Source organism: Bos indicus x Bos taurus, chromosome 23 (genome assembly GCF_003369695.1).
Source record: "Bos indicus x Bos taurus breed Angus x Brahman F1 hybrid chromosome 23, Bos_hybrid_MaternalHap_v2.0, whole genome shotgun sequence".
In the NCBI taxonomy this organism is placed as follows: domain Eukaryota; kingdom Metazoa; phylum Chordata; class Mammalia; order Artiodactyla; family Bovidae; genus Bos; species Bos indicus x Bos taurus.
Genome location: NC_040098.1, coordinates 15,342,600 through 15,359,155, shown reverse-complemented (window position 1 = coordinate 15,359,155; position 16,556 = coordinate 15,342,600).

The window sequence follows — 16,556 nt, the reverse complement described above, 5'->3', positions numbered from 1 at the left end:
GCACATGGCAGCCCCTGTCTCTCACTGACTCCAACACCTGAGCAGAGTGTACCATACAGCCTCTGAAAAGAAAGTCTCTGAACACTAAGTACCAGAAAGCGGCTTGGGAGGTGGGCGGAACCATATTCCAGGAACCATCAAACTAGAAACTAGGGATGAGTTGAGCCTATTTGTTCCTTGGGCCTCCCCGAGCAGAACTCTGCACAGCCTGAAACCTAGAAGTGAGCGCTTAGTACAAAGAGAGAGATGCTGGTTAGAGCATCCTCCTGCTCCTGGTTAGAGCAATGCAAGCCGGGACACATAAAGCTCAGAACATGGGGAGGGACTCCTGATTTTTCCTTTCTTTCCCCTCCACTCTCTTGTCCCAGGCGCCAGGGAGTCTGTGGCCGGAGTGGATGTGGCGGCCAATGTGTGTGTGTCAGCATACAGGCAGGGGCCAGGCCTCTGAGGAAGGGGAACCTGTTCTCTGGCCTCAGGGTGTGCTTTCTTCCTGCTTTGGAGGCTGTATCCCCCATGTTGGGCACCTGAGGGCTCCTGATACCTACCACTCTTACCTGTCAGTTTTTAACCTGGATCAATGGGTGTGGGGGTTCACATGCTCTCAGGGACACAGCAGCTATCACATCTGGGACAAGTTAAGAAGCCTGTAAATAAATATTCTGTAGCTGGGCTCTATGCATCATCCCACTCAGGTCTTGACCTCCAAAGACCTGAAACTCTCCTTATCCCTGGGTCAGCTGTGACTCCTGGGTATGGGGAGTAGGGCTGAGCTGGAGATCAGGGAAAGGGGGAGCAGAGAGGAGTTCCAAGATCTGGTCTTCTGGAATATTCCAAAGGACACTTGGATGGGCCAAGCCATGGCATCTGTGATGAAAGATGGAAGCCCAGGAGGTGGGGCCACTGCTAGCCTTCCTTGGTTCTGAGGTTCCATGAAAAGGAAGGTTCTTAGCAATGCAGAAAGGGTTTTCTGAGTAGGGAGCGGGAAAGCTTGTGTTTCTTTATGCATGTGCTCTGCCAGTTAATTTTCACTAAGCCTGTGACGTAGGGTAGGACACCCATGTTTTAGATGAGCAAACTGAGGCATAGCATGGTTAAACAAACCTCTGTGTCCAAGATCACAGTCCTGGTAAGTGATGGTCAGAGGAATCCCTCAATAAACACAGTTGCCTGTGTTGGAATTGACAGGGAACCCAGAAAATTCCTTAATTCCTAAAGTCCTAACACCTGGGTGGTGAACTTTAAGAAGGCAGAGGTCAGCAGTGCCGGAATGCTGGAAGTCAGAACAGTTCACGTTCAGTGACTTGGTGAGTGGGCTTCCCAGGTGGCGCCAGTGGTAAAGAACCTGCCTGGCAATGCAGGAGACGTAAGAGACACAGGTTGATCCCTGGGTCAGGAAGATCCCCTGGAGGAGGGCATGGCAACCCACTGCAGTATTCTCGCCTGGAGAATCTCACAGACAGAGGAACCTGGTGGGCTATGGTCCCTAGGGTCTCAAAGAGTCAAGATACAACTGGAGCGACTTAGTGCACACTGCTAAGTACAAGACGTTCTGGCCTCACAGTGAGAAGTGAAAACACAGGCACAGCCCCCCAGGGTCCTCACAGTTCTCCTTGAGGAACGATCTCCAGTTGACAGGACAGGTGTGCTTTTCAGGGATCCCTGCACCCCCTCCTCCCATCCCCTTGTGTCTGAGGAATGGCTGGCCTGGGCAAGAATAGACTGGTCAGAGGACTGCATGGTGCAAGGTGGCACTAAACTGAGGATTCGTGGCACGGTTTGAGGGCCCCAGACCCGCACGCCTCACGTATCAGAGAAAGTGATTGAGGCCTTGGAAGGGGAAGAGATTTGCTTTGAGTCTACCCAGGTGTCAGTTAAGACTGGCAGTTGTTTCTAGGGAAGAGGAGCCCTGAGGGAGCAATACCTAGCTTTAAATTCTGGGGGAAGGTGCTCCTCTGGGCTTGTGGAGGGAGCAGCAGTGGGTCAAAGGTCAGTGGATGGGCTGACAGCGAGGGGCTGACGTCTGTTTATGAGTTGTAGTGTGAGGGTGGGGCTAGTTTGTGGCCTCAGTTCCTTAATTGGTAAAATGGCAACAGAGAAAGACTGAGCTCAGAGGGCTGCGCTTTTATAGCTGAGAAACAGTGAGTAAAGTCTGTAACACAAAACTGGAGAAACAGAAGACTAACAACCTTCATCACATTCCTAGTAATGCACTGTTGAACACGCTGTAATCAGTTACACCATATTAATGATAATGTTGGGTATATTGGGACCTAGAATCGCTGGAATGACAGAGTAAGGGCCTCAGAGGCCATCCAGCTTCGTCTCGGATATTGGAATTCCATGATCAATATTTGTGTCTGGAGTACTGACATCGTCCTGAGTACTAATGGGCATGTGGAATTGAGAATTCATCCAGGGACCAGGGGAGGGGGGTCTGTGCGGAACTGCCTCCATGTAGCCCTGGTTGACTAGATCCACTCTTGTCCTCTTGGACCCCAAGCACAGAGAGATTTGGCATCCAGGGTGGTCTGTGGTCACCATCTGAATAGGAAAATCAGCTCTGGGTGAGGACTTGGACTGGAACACTTTGTGTTTGCCATCCTCTCACCCCAGGAAGGGAAGAAAAGGGCAGATGGGCACGGTGGGTGGGGTGGTGGCCCACTCCTCCAGACCCACTGGCCCAGTATCACCTGACAGGCCCCAGAGAGCCCCTGATACACTCCAGAGCACACGTCACTGGCGCAGGACCCCGATTCCCCGTTGATCACATCCCCCAGGTGACGTCAGCATCCCCGCCACATTCATCTGTCACCTGGGAGTCACTCTGTCACTTAGTCATTCTCAGCACAATCACTGAGCAACCACGGGTAAAAAACACTGCCCACGTCTCGCCCCCAGCATTGCCTGGTACCTGGTGCTGGTGGGGAGCCCCTTCTTTTGAGTCAACAGACCTCCTCCACAAAATGTAACGACATTGCTTCAAGTGGTTGAGGCTCTCGGGAGAGAGCTAGGGGGAAGGCTGCCCCCTCCATCCTGTCTGTTCTGAGACCTGCCTTCCCAAGACTTGTTGCCTGGCCTGGCTATATTTAGAAGCTCAGCTCAGTAACTAGAGTGACTGGACCACCCCAGCCCCTGTCCCTTCCGAGGACTCTGGAGCGGCCGATTCCTCCCCGCTTTTAATCAAGTCTTATATTTCTCCAGGCAACCGACACAAAAGGCCTGGGCCAGGTGGTAGAGATGCTTGGGCTTCAAGACAGAGCTTCTCTTTTCTGTTCTGCATCCTTCTGGGCTGGGTGGTTATGGATCTGACCGCAGACGCATTCTATCGCTTAGCACGGGCTGCCAGAAGCTGGTCTTACCACCTCTGGCTCATGCTACACTGTAGAGCACTGTCTCACACACACGGCCGTCTGTGGGCTGCTCCTGGTACAGAGGCCTCCCTGTGCATGCTCTAGTCCACAGCAGTGTGTGCCCACTAGGGCCAGGCCAAGCCCATCTGGGTGCAGCACACACTGCAGTGAAGTACAGGGCAAGATTACTGTGCCCGTGGACTTTACATCTTAGTGGCAGAAACAGTAAACCAAGAGCTAAGACCATGAAGAGCAAAGACAGAAGCCCTATGTGAGAACTGACATGGTAGCTAGAGAACAGTAGCAGAGCTGGGTGAGGAGGGATGGTAAGATCTGAGGCCAGAGATGTCGACAGGGTTCAAGGAGTCAGACCTTGTTCTCCGCAGTCACATCCCCTGGGCCCCATTCCCCACTGGGCCACTTACCAGCTGTGTGACTTTGAGAAAGTTACTTAACCACTCTGGGTTTGAAGGGGCAGTAAGGATAGAACAACTAAGGTCTGTCTAGTCAAAGCTATGGTTTTCCCAGTAGTCATGTATGGGGGTGAGAGTTGGAGTGTAAAGAAAGCTTAGCACCGAAGGATTGATGCTTTTGAACTGTGGTGTTGGAGTCCCTCGGACAGCAAGGAAATCCAACTAGTCTATCCTAAAGGAAATCAGTCCTGAATATTCACTGGAAGGACTGATGCTGGAGCTGAAACTCCACTATTTTGGCCACCTGCTGCAAAGAACTGACTCATTTGAAAAGACCCTGATGCTGGGAAAGATTGAAAGTGGGAGGAGAAGGGGAGGACAGAGGATGAGATGGTTGGATGGCATCACCGACTCAATGGACATGAGTTTGAGTAAACCGCTGGAGTTGGTAATGGACAGGGAGGCCTGGCAGTCCATGGGGTAGCAAAGAGTCAGACACAGTGGAGTGACTGAATTGAACTGAAGGATAGAACCACCTTTTGAGTTGTTGTGATAGTAAGTTAACATATGTAAAGGGCTTGGAACGCCACCTGGCACATAATAGGGGCCATGTGCAAATGCGTCACCTATTCTTTTTTAATAAGTGTTTGCCCTTATAATAAGCCTTATTGTCATTACACAAACAAGCTTAGATTTTAGGAAGTGTGTGCGTTTGTCTGCTGGTGCAAGTCCTGGATTGGAAATTAGGAGAGAATTGCATCTTACTCCTTATTCCGTCTTCAAGTCCGTGGGTATCCTGTTCCTCTAAGGGTTACCAGGACAATCTCGTGGGACCCCAGCTAAGCAGTTGACATGGGAGTCGGTTCTGAAGGGTTAGACCTTAACAAGAAGATAAGATTGTTTTCCAGGGAGTGAGTTTTAATTTCATCAAAGGACTGTCATATACTCGTAGTTTAGTCATGAAGTCGTGTCTGACTCTTTGCGACCCCACGGACTGTAGCCTGCCAGCACCTCTGTCCATGGAATTCTCCAGGCAAAATTACTGGAGTGGATAGTCATTTCCTTTTCCAGGGGATCTTCCCGACCCAGGGATTGAGCCCAGGTCTCCTACACTGCAGGTGGATTCTTTACCAACTGAGTCACAGGCTTGCTCACCCTCAAAAGACACATCCATCACCTGGAGAAAGGGGAGGAGGCAGGTAGAGAAATGAGGGGCAGGCTTGGGCCTGGAGGAAACCAGACAGCAAGGCTACTTCCCAGCAGCCTTCTTTATCATTCTTGGCCTCACCATGCAGGGTGAAGGTGGCTGGGGTAAGGCAGGAAAGACCCGAGATCAAGTGGGCTCTGGGCTTGTGACAGGCCACTGCCCCTTTTTTCTTCTTCTTTTTTTCTTTCATTTTTATTTGGCCACACTGCAGCTATATGCGGAATCTTAGTTCCCAGACCACGGATTGAATCTGTAGCCCTTGCAGTTGGAAGCACAGAGTCCTAAACACTGGATGTCCAGGGAAGCCCCTGCCTCATTTTGTTCCTCTGTCAAATGAGGGAGTTGGTTGATATGATTAATAAGCTCTTTTCTAGCTGCTCGCATCAAAACATTCACGGGAGTCTGAACCACTGGGGTGCTCAGGGGTATGAGAAGAGCATGCAGGGGTGGGGGACCTCTTTGGAGATGAGCCCTGGGTTGGGGTTTGGTTCCCTCTTTACCAGCTGAAAATGGAGCAGGAACTGGCATGTAGGGCCAGCTAGGAGCCCCGACTGTGACCAGACCTCTCAGGTGTGTAGCCAGACATCAGAAATGCCTCCTCCCACAGCTAGATGACCAGAGGCCCTGACAAGTTCTGCTTATTTACAGACACACATCCACACCCCTTCAGTGCACAGGCTTCTGAAAATGTACAGGTAAGTCACATTTTTTGTAAATCAAATTCTATTCAATGCGGTTTGGTTGCTTACTGTTTGAAGCAACCCTGTTGCAAATCCTCTTGTGAAGTAAATAGCTCTCCCTCCATAAATATCAATGTTCATATTCAGGCTTTCAAAGTGTGGGAGCCCCATCTGTTCAAGTGTGTGTGTGTGTGTGTGTGTGTGTGTGTCCCCATGTGTGTCTTCGTGTGTGTGTGCATCAGCATTCACTCTGGCACATAAAAGAATCCATGAATACAAATTGTTGCCTTTTCTTCCTGCCTTTGTTGTGATATGCTGCTGGAAAAAGACACACTGTTCTTAGCGAAGGGTAGCCCCTCGAACAGCTCAAATCTCTATCTGAGCCTTAGGCCTATCCTCCCTGGTGTCCCACTACGGCTCCCTAGGGGCATATCCCGAGGGAGCCCACCTCCGGGTCGAGGCAGAGAGGGAAATTAATCATTTGGGAAAAACGAAAATCTCGCCTCCGCCTGGCAGGGGACAGGAAAGGAGAGGCAGATGTGGGTGAAGGAGGTGACTGGGAATCCTCCTGGAATTCGTTCACTAGATCGCATTCTACAATCAATTATTCATTCGAGGGCATCCAGGGAGCCCACTACCGTCTGCTTCCTGTTTGCAGGACCAGGACAGTAGCCCTAATGGTTGTGTATTTCTATGCCCAGAAGAGCGGCCTGCCTTCCCCTGGTAAATTCACGCCCCCTCCCTGGGCATCACCCCTTGTCTCACCACCCCCATGCTGATGAACTCCATGCGGGGAAGTGTCCCCCTCACCACCCCCCAGCCTTCCACACACTAGGCAGGGGCCAGCTGAGGAGACGCTGGAAAGACTCATCGTTTATTCATGGATCCTGGTCTCGTCCCTGAAATAATTAGGGTTGGATACTTTCATATCATGCAGTTAATTGCCATCTGCACTGCTTAACACGTCAGGGCACCAGGCAGTGATCTGGGGGCCCAGGAGGACGTGGATGGATGGAGTCATGGTGTTGGCTGCCACAGCTTGGGGACAGAGAAGGGAGAGAGGGAGCTTGTGGGAGGTGCCAGGGCTCAGGTTCCTAGAAAGGGGTTAAGAACCCACTTCTCCTCTGGGAGAAGGAGAGGTAGATGACACTGGCAGAAAGTTAGGTTGTCATCACAACAGCACCCAAGGATGCCCCAAGAACTGTCTTAAGAACATGCAGGTTTCGGGTCAGAAGCCCTGTGTTCCAGCCCTTCAGGTTCCCCGGAAGTGGGGTCTTCACTGGAATGCCTGAGTGTGTGTGATTTGCTGAGAGAGTGCTCTCAGGAGAAGCTGTGAGGGAGTGAGGGGAACAGGAGGAGCAGAATCTGGGCCAAGAAGTCACTTCAGGTGAGGCTAAGCCAAGGCCTGATCACGGGGAGCTCTGGACCTGAATGGCATGCAGAGCTGTCCCACCTTGAGACGAGACGCTGGCTTTCCATCCCTGCCCAGTGTCATCAGCCAAGGGCCGTTCCCAGGGGAGGGGCATGTGGCAGAGGCCTTAACCTCCTGGCTGTCATCTCCCAGGGAAGAGGCTCCTGACGTCTACAGACAGTCCTCTGGACAAGAGCACAGTGTGAGTCATTAGCAGCCAACACCGCAGCAGCATGGGGCGGGTGCCTGGCGGGTGGAGATCTGGGTAGGGCACCAGAGACATTGGATCCCCCTTCTACGCTGAGACTTGAACCAGCCACTCTGAGGCCCAGGTCCCTCCCACGTGGAAGAGGAGTAAACAGTCTTCCACTGCTGTCTTGTAGAGCAGAAGGATAGCTAATTGATGGAGTGCGTGGAAGGCATCCTTTAGCTGTGATGTGCTCTATAAATGCCTGCTGGTATTACTGCATTAACCCCATGTGGTTTAGGGAAGAGGACTCAAGTTTAACTTTGTGTGTGGCTGGAGTGCACAGACCAACACTTGGCTCAATTCATAGGCTTCTCTCATCCCCCTCTCCCCTGGCCTTGGGCTCCCTCTGTCAAGCAAACCTCCTTTGGGGAAGGTATTATCCTTGGGGATAATTTACAGAGTGGAGAGGGTTAACTTCTGGTTCTCATTCATAGATTCATAGATGCGTGTAAGGACCATTTTCAGACCTTCTTAGACCAGAGCAAGACAGCAGCATGAGGGCCGAGCAGACAGGCTCAAGGTTCCCCTGAGGTGACTGCGGGGTGACCTCTTCCCATCCCCATTCATTTGGAGGCAGACTGACATGGAGGCTAGAGAGGGCTGAGCACTCGGGGGATGACAGCGGCCCTTTGACACCCAGAGAGAATGATGAGTTCAGGGAAACACTCCCCCCCCCCGGCCCTGCTGAACCCCCTTCTTCCCTTTTCCTTGTCCTGGGTCACAGGAAAAAGGGGGCCACCCACCAAAGGAGGCTCCTGTGGGACGAGTGAGACTGCCTCAGTCAGGACGCAGCCCAGAAGGAGAGGCAGTCACTGGGGGAGGCAGGGAAGTGGGGCTGGGGGGACAGCCTGCCATTGTGACAGGTCCTGGGGGGACAAGGAGCTCCTAGGAGTCCAGTCAGGCCTGTGGGGGGTGGGGGAGACTGGTCAGCAGAGCCCTCTGATGAGCCTGGGGCTGAGTGTGGCCTGCAGACAGCAAGCATGAACAGCATCAGGGTCAGAAAGGCTGACCTGCTGTCTGTCGGGCCTTCAGGGGAGAGAGAACAGTAACGTTCTGGCGTCCTTCCCAGCCCAGAAGGGGGACTGTGTGCCTTGGCCCCTCCATCACCTCCCGCCCCCGCACTGGGCCCTGGGCCCTGGGGTGTCCTGTCTTGGTGCCCCTTTGTGGGGTCAAGTGTCACCCGGCCACAGCCCCACCTGGCCTCCTAGGTGTGCCCCATCTCTCAGGGGTGGGGAGGACCGAGAAATCCAGAAAATGCCTGGGCTTGGGAAAATGCATCTTGGTTGCCATTAGTGGGAATGGGGGATTCTTCTGGGGGAAACAGCCTGACTCTGCCTTAACCAGGGGATAAGCCTAGTGTGTGTGTGTGCATGCACGCATGTGTGTGAATGCACGTGTGGTGCTGGGGCCTAGGACACACTGTCCCCCATCTGGGAATAGATGCCTGCACGGAGCAGACAGGTGCAGACTCTGCAAGGACGAGTGACTTAAGTCTCTGGCTTTGCTGCTGCTCCCCCCGCACAAGGCTGGGCTCTATGCACTGAGGTGGGGAGGAGAGGTGGGTCCGGCTGAGCCCCTGCCTCAGACTAGCAGATGAAATTTTCTCAGAGGAATAATGTCAGGGGGTCAGGCCTAGGGGATGGGAGAAGGGAAGCAGTGCAAAATCAGAGTTGCTGGGGAAGGCAGCCTGGAGGAGGTGGGATTTGAAAAAAGCGCAGAACTTGAGAGAGAAGGAAAGAGAACAAACAGAGGGCAGCTGTGCCAGCTGAGTGCAGGGGCAGGAAGGAGAGGGGGAGCCCAGCTGGAGGAAAATCTGCCCAGAATCGCCGTTAATCATCAGCGCTAACGCTAACCGCGCACCTGCTGTGTTCCAGACACCATTCTCAGAGCTTTACATATTAGCTCATTTAATCTTCACAATGATCCTGTGAAGTGGAGAGACTTTTCCCATCTTAGGGAGGAAGAAACTGAGGCTCAGAGAGGCTAAGTAATGGGGACAAGGACACTTGGGGCTTCCCAGATGGCTCAGTGGTAAAGAGTCCACCTGCCAATGCAGGAGACACGGGTTCAATCCCTGGGTTGGAAAGATCCCCTGGAATGGGAAATGGCAACTCACTCCAATATTCTTGCCTATAAAATCCCATAGACAGAGGAGCCTGGAGGGCTACACAGTCCTTTGGGTCACAAAGAGTCGGATACAACCAAGTATGCGCGCACGCACAATGACACTCAGCCAGTGAGTGGCAGCATCAGGATTTACACTCAAGTAGCCTTGGTCTGGAGCCTATCCTCCTAATTAACTAGTTTTTCTATACAATCTGGCACACACTTAGTGCTCACAATATGCCAGGCACCATCTTGAGCCTTCTAGTCATGTTGTTGTTAAGCCCATCTTACAGATGAGAAAACTAAGAGCCAGAAAGTTTCACATGCAGTCACTTGGGGTCACAGAGATCAGTGGAGTCTGCACTGGGCCCTAGGCCGTCTGAGTCCTCGGTGAGCCCACCATCCCTCCACAAGGAGCTGGCGGGGAGGTGGTGTGGGCGAAAGCCTTGGACATGGTGCTCAAGTGTGCAGGCTTGTGCGCCCCCCAGCAAACCAGGAGGATGCACACAGCTGGGGCATTTGTTGAGGGGCCGCTTGTTAGGAGTGGGTGGGAGATACAGCCTAATAACCCACGCTTACTATGGGCATGGGGAGCCCTTTCTTGAAGCTCCACTCACTTGGTGGGTGGCACAAATTTTCTGGCTGGGCAAGCGAGCCCCTTCTGTCCCCTCACTCACGTCCCACTCACTGGGAGCCTTCCGAGGCTGGAGCAGGGGTCAGGACCTGCCTCCTCCATGGCTCCTGTGGCCTAGTTTCAGACAGACAGCAGGTAGCGGGGCCCGGCAGGCAGGTTAAAAATATCCCTGACTGACAGGCCTTCAGTCTGACACTGATGTGGATTAAGCTGGAGGTGCAGCCTCAAGGTCATGGGCATTGCTATGGCATCCACTGCTCTGGGAGGGTCTCGTTGAGACCGGAGCCAAGGAGGCAATGGCGGGGAAGCAGAGACCTGAGCGCCCAGCTTTGACCCAGTTCACACTGTCCTCTGGAGAAAGCAATGGCACCCCAGTCCAGTACTCTTGCCTGGAAAATCCCATGGATGGAGGAGCCTGGTAGACTGCAGTCCATGGGGTCGCTAAGAGTCGGACACGACTGAGCGACTTCCCTTTCACTTTTCACTTTCATGCATTGGAGAAGGAAACGGCAACCCACTCCAGTGTTCTTGCCTGGAGAATCCCAGGGACGGGGGAGCCTGGTGGGCTGCCGTCTATGGGGTCGCACAGAGTTGGACACGACTGAAGTGACTTAGCATAGCATAGACTCTCTTCCTGTGTGGACCGCATCCTTCACTCCTGTTCTTACCTGCTTAGAGTTTTTCTCTAAGTCTCTCCCACTGCCTACTTCCTCTGCCCTCCCTCCAGCCTGCCCTCAGCAGGTTCTCTTAGCCCAGTCTGGGCCAGGGGCCCTCAAACCACAAGGCCTTGGTTAAGGGATCAGGTTGTCAGGTGAGGGGATGGGCTATCAGGTGAGGGATGGGTTATCAAGTAAGGGGTTGTTGGGGGGATGGATTGTAGTGGGGGATGAGTTGTTGAGGGGATGTATTGTCAGATGAGAGGTGGGTTATCAGGTGGGGGATGGGTTGGTGAGGGGATGAGTTGTGAAGGGGGATGAGTTATTAGAGGGGTGCATTGTCAGGTGGGGGATGGGTTGGTGGGGAGGTGTATTGTCAGGAGATGGGGATGGGTTATCAGCTGGAGGCAGTTCTGGCTTTCTGCCCACCTTCATCTCCAGCTGCACTCCTTCCCCAGCACCTTTCATCCCCCAACCCTTTTTGAGTGTAGTTGGCCAGTGACTCTGTGTTGACCCAGCAAAGCTGTGCCCAGCTTCCTGGGGGCTTTGCATGTGTGTATTTCTATGGCCAAGTCCACTCAGCTCATAAAAACAGTATTTAGAAATCTCAGGTCTCACCACCAGTCAGGACATAAAGGATGAATTTACTGAGAATGAGGCTCAGAGAAGCCACATGATGTGTGCACAGCTAAAGCCCAGGCATTCTGAACTCTGACTCCCAGCCCGGTGCCCTCTGGGACAGCCTGCCTTTGGATTTGGTTCCATATCAAAGGAGCCCCAAGGGACCTAGGTTGGGGTTAAGGGGACCTGGGCGTTGGAGTGGGGGAGTTGATGCGGCTGGTGTCTGTGATAAGCACGTGATGTCTTGGAGAAGAAGCTGCAGGTGTTAGGAAAACCAGCATCAGAGGCCCTCAGAGTGGCCAGGAGGGACTGCCAGCTGGACTCACTGACCCAGCTGATGTGGATGCCGGAGCAAAGAAAGATGGTGGCAATTCCAGCTAGAGCCTTTCAAAAACAACCCAGTACTGCCCTCATTCAGAGGCCAAGGGCCCTTCCCTCCTCCAGAGGGTTGAAAGGAGCAGGAAAGCAAATCCAGACCACAGCTCACCATGAGTGTGAGGACTGAGCTGATCAGGCTGTGGAGATAGTCCCAGTACATCCCGGGGAGGAGATAGTGCCCAGTGAGCAGCCCCCTTCAAGAAGGCTGGCTGGAGAAGTGTGCACTGTCAGGAGCGTTTCCTGGGAACTTGCCCAGGCTGTGCTGGCCCTGCAGGGCTCGCCTCCACCATCTCAGGGCCTCCAGGGAGCTCAGAAGCAGGTCGGTCTGGAAGGAGGAGGCACTGCAGGGCTTTAGGTGGCTCAGAGGTGAGGGCCCAGGCCCCTGCCTGGCATGCCTGTGCCCAGAGAGGGAAGTGCCTGCGAGACTCACACCTGAGCATGCCACTTCCCTGTGCCCAGCTGCTGCCTCCCCAGGGCCAGGCAAGCGAGGGATTCATGTGGCCGTGAAGGGCTCTGCTCCTCTTCTGGCCTGGCTTGGTAGGTGCTGGCGGGGCTTTTCCTTCCTTCCTTCCAGTTGAAGCTGGTTGCTGCCATGCACTCTGATACCATCGGCTGACATTTAGGCCCCGCCTTTCTAAAGGCGGAAAGGACAAGGTAGGCACCAGCTTGGGCTGTGGGGCAGTGGCCACTGAGGACATGGGCCTTTCCAGCAGCATGTGGGGCATTGGCCACTCTAGGGCTTCCTTTGAGAGAATGGGGAAGAGGCTTTCTTTGCCGGTTGTGGAGACTTAAGAGTGCCCTGGTTTGGTCTGAAGGCAGAGGGGAGACATGCTCCTCCCCGATTCATGCTCCATCCTCAACTCAGCCTGAATTCCACCACTGCAGCCGCTTTTATCTCATGGGTGGCAAATCAGAGACTCATAGCCAGGTGCTTGGTTTGGTCAACCAGCATTTCATGATTTTGAATTTGAGTGCTGCGCTCTCTCTTTCTCTCTGGTTCCTATCACTCCCTGTTGTCTTTCTTACTGCTCTAACCGTGTACTTCACCTGTCCGCTACCTTGTGAATAATGCCATCTCCAAACTTCTTGTAAATGCAGGTGGCCCTGGGAAAGGTAGAACCTATTAATTCCTTGTGAGAATTCATTTTTCACAGTCATCTTCCAATAACCAGTTGACTAGGACTCTTGGGGGTCGGCAGTGAGCTGGGGTCATGTTGGAGCCTGGGACACTGGCCTGGACTAGAGCAGGCGGCAGAAGGGACAGGTGGGAGGTTCTTGAGCAAGTCTTCATGGGATGACTTCCAGCCACCATTTTTTAAGCACCCACCACGAGCCAGGGAAGGTGCTGAGTGCTTCAGAGACATCATTTAAACCAACTGTCCCCACATCACAGATGGGAAAACTGAGATTCAGAAAGGAGGAGTCACAGTGGACTGGAGGCCATTGGGGGTCTTGCTAGCTCTACTCAGCACTGTGTGACATGTATCTTCACGTGGCAGCCTCCCTTTCACTGATTCATCAAAGCTGGGTTCATGGAATGTGTCCCCCTCCCTAGGATACAGGCCAGATACGGTCCAGGGCCCTGGCCAATTCCCAGGCTGATGGGAGAGGCAGATGAACAAGTGGGCATCTTCTAACTCTCATAGGTGGGTGCTACAGGACTCCTGTACCACCGCCACCAACAAGACAACCAGCAGCCTTTCCCAGGGGCTAGGGGCATCCGCCTGTCCTGGGGCTTCGCAGGTGTTAACTACCTCAACAGCACGACCAAGTAGGTACTGTCACCATCTCTTTTTTAGATAGTCGACTAACTGGGTCTCAGAGAGCTTAAGTAATTTACCCCATGCAATACAGCACGTACAGGCCAGGTTTCTTCCCTGACATCACCTAACAGAGGTAGGACAGCCACCCAGAGTCCACTGGCTGCTCCCAACAGGCCCACTTGCGCAAGACACTTAACAGAGACCTGGGGCAGGTAAGTGAGCGGCCCAAAGTCTCTCAGCTCGCAGAGAGTGGAGCTGGGTTTTCACCCCTGGTGTTCTGTCTCCGAGATTTTGTTCATCCCATTGTCTGCACTGGCTGGGAAGAACTCCTTGGTGATAGGGAGGAGATGATGAGAAATGCCTCCTTAGAAATTCTCTACTCCCAGGCGGAGGCTGCCGTAATTCAGTTTATGAAGTGCTGGGCCTGCTGACCTTGGTCTGTTACAGGGGGTTCCACCAGCAGAATCTGCCCCCTGTTTGAGGCGTGCAGCCTGCCTCTGACTGAGCCGTCTGAGCCTCTCAGTCCCCAGGAGCGATTCCGTCTCATGAGTGAGAGCCTCCTACATCTGTACCTGTTAGGCGACAAATCCAGACACACACACTTCCTGTCTGGGTGGAGATGCATCGGGCTCGATGAGGCCCGGGAACCTGCCTGCTGCTCCCGGATCCCTAAAGCTGAAACCACAAAGATAAAAGGAAGTGGGGAGTAATTCATGCCGGGAAGATGCCTGCTGACGAGTTCCGAAGGGTCTAGGGTAGACACGTGAAAGGGTGGGCAGACGACAGCTCCTACCACCTGCGTGAAGGCTGGTGGGGTGAATGTCTGCCTGGGGCAAGGCAAGGGGTCCCATGCCCACCAGTTCCTGGTCCCTATCCAGCACAAGTGTCTTCCACCTCTGGAGCATCCAGCGGGGAGTGTTCTTGTCTTTTATGGGCCTGCTCCAAGCTGGGCGGGGAGGGAACACAGGCAGCCGATGGGCAGAAGTAGCCTGACAGCAGGTCGACAGTGTGATTTGTGCACAGCCAGGCTGCCCTGCTCCGTGCCTGCTGGGCTGGTTCTCTGGGTAACTTTTTTTTTTTCTTTTTATCAGCAAACACACCTAGTTAAGGGGCACCCCTGCCGCTCCCATCCATCCGCCCTTCTCCAGCTCGACTGGATAGCTCCCAGGCACGTGACCTACAGGTGGAAAGACACCAGGGGTACACCTCACCTGCTTCCCAGCAGGACTCTGCTGGATTCAGCCACCTCATCCTTGCTGGTTCTTCCAGCTCTGTCTAATCACAGGTGCTTTAGCAGGACCTTCCCATGGCTTCCATGGCAACTGATGATGGGCTGTGTCCATCCTATCTTCGGGGCTGTACCTTGCTGAGTGCTGGAAGCATGTCTGCTGTACCCCTTTGGCTTTCCCCACATGGAGTGCTGGAATAAATGTGGGGGATTAATTCAGTGAGTGGTCCCTCTGCTTAAGGCTCCTCCCCCTCTACTCCTGCACTTAGCCACCCCTCAGAGCCTCTAGGGGACTTCCCTGGTCATCTGCAGATCTTGTCCTGTTTGAAAATTTCCCCGTCTGGGAGTCCTGCTCTTGCAGTGAGAAACCAGGCTTTCCTCCCAGCCCCCATGACAGCTGAGGCACAGGGGTAGACCAGGACTCTGCCAAAGGGACTCCCTGGCAGGAGGCTTGGGCTTGAGACAAGTGTGTGGGCGCAGGTGCCAGGCAGTGTCTGTTTCCTGGTCAGAGCCATGGCGGAGGTGTCTGGCTTCAGGGGGCCAGTGGTGGAGGTCCAGGACCCTGCACCCCAGCACTGGGAGCCGTGACACGTGTGCCTCACCAAACAGCCATGGGGTCTTGGTGGGAGAAGAGCCGACGTGTGGGCATCATTCCTGATGTCAGAGTTTGGCTCCCACAAAGTCCTGATGTCTTGTTCTGATTAAACTACCCAGAGTTGATTTGCAAACACCCCGACTGACACGACACTCCCTGGAGTAGGTCTGGAGTCTTGTTGATTGTGTGTGTGTTTTGTGTGTGTGTGTGTGTGGGGGGGGGGGTCGGGGGGGGTGTCCACATGGGCATGCACAGCAGTGAGTGACATACAACAACTGCCCTTAGGCTTACAAATTAAATTTTATTTCCTCATTTATGGCTGCTCTGGGTCTTCGTTGCTGTCCGCCGGCTTTTCTCTAGTTGCAGCGAGCGGGGGCCCCTCTCTAGCTGTGGTGCGCAGGTTTCTCATTGCGGTGGATTTTCTTGTTGTGGAGCACGGGCTCCAGGGTGCACTGGCTTCAGTAGTTGTGGTGCACTGGCTTAGTGGCCCCTCAGCCTGTGGAATCTTCCTGAACCAGGGATCGACCCCGAGTCCCCGGTATTGGCAGGTGGATTTTCAACCACTGGACCACCAGGGAAGTCCTAAGCTTACCAACTAAGAAGTGGTGCTGGTGATGGGAAGGGGCACAGTCTGAGCAGCAGGAGGAGGGTGGCTGTGATCAAGACTCAGCGGGACTCTGCAGGGCATCCTGGAGGACTGCCCCTCCGGAACCCCCAGAAATGCACAGCACGAGGGGTGAGCTAGAAGGAGATGCCTCAGCGTCCGCACCCACGGCAGCAGACGGGGCCTCGGGCTGCCCCCTTGAGCAGGACGCAGGCCCCGCAGAAGACTCCTTTCCAGCTCCCAGGTCTGGATCCTCTGGCGGCTGCAGCGGCCCCTGCCACCGGCAGAGCTGCTGCCCCAAGTGCTCAGCCAGGCCTCTGTCCTCATCCGTGAGCCGAGTGTGCATGTGGGGCCCAGGACTTTCAGGGAACTTGGCTGCCGTTGCCCTCAGCATGCTCAACTCTGTGTGCCCTTGGCGGCTTCTCAGCAAAGTGCAGTCATTGTCCATGCTGGGCTTTCATTGCCCATCCTGCTCTGAAATGCAGCCTGGGGAGGCCCCGCCCTGCTTCTCCCCTCCGCACCTCACTGTCTGCCTGTGCCCTCTTACCTGCCTCCCTTGCAGGTTGCTCACATCAGCCCCCTTACTCCCTCCCTTTTCTTCCCTCTCCCTCTCCCCCTTCCCCCACCACTCTTTGCCGATACTAAGAGTAAGTGGGCCAC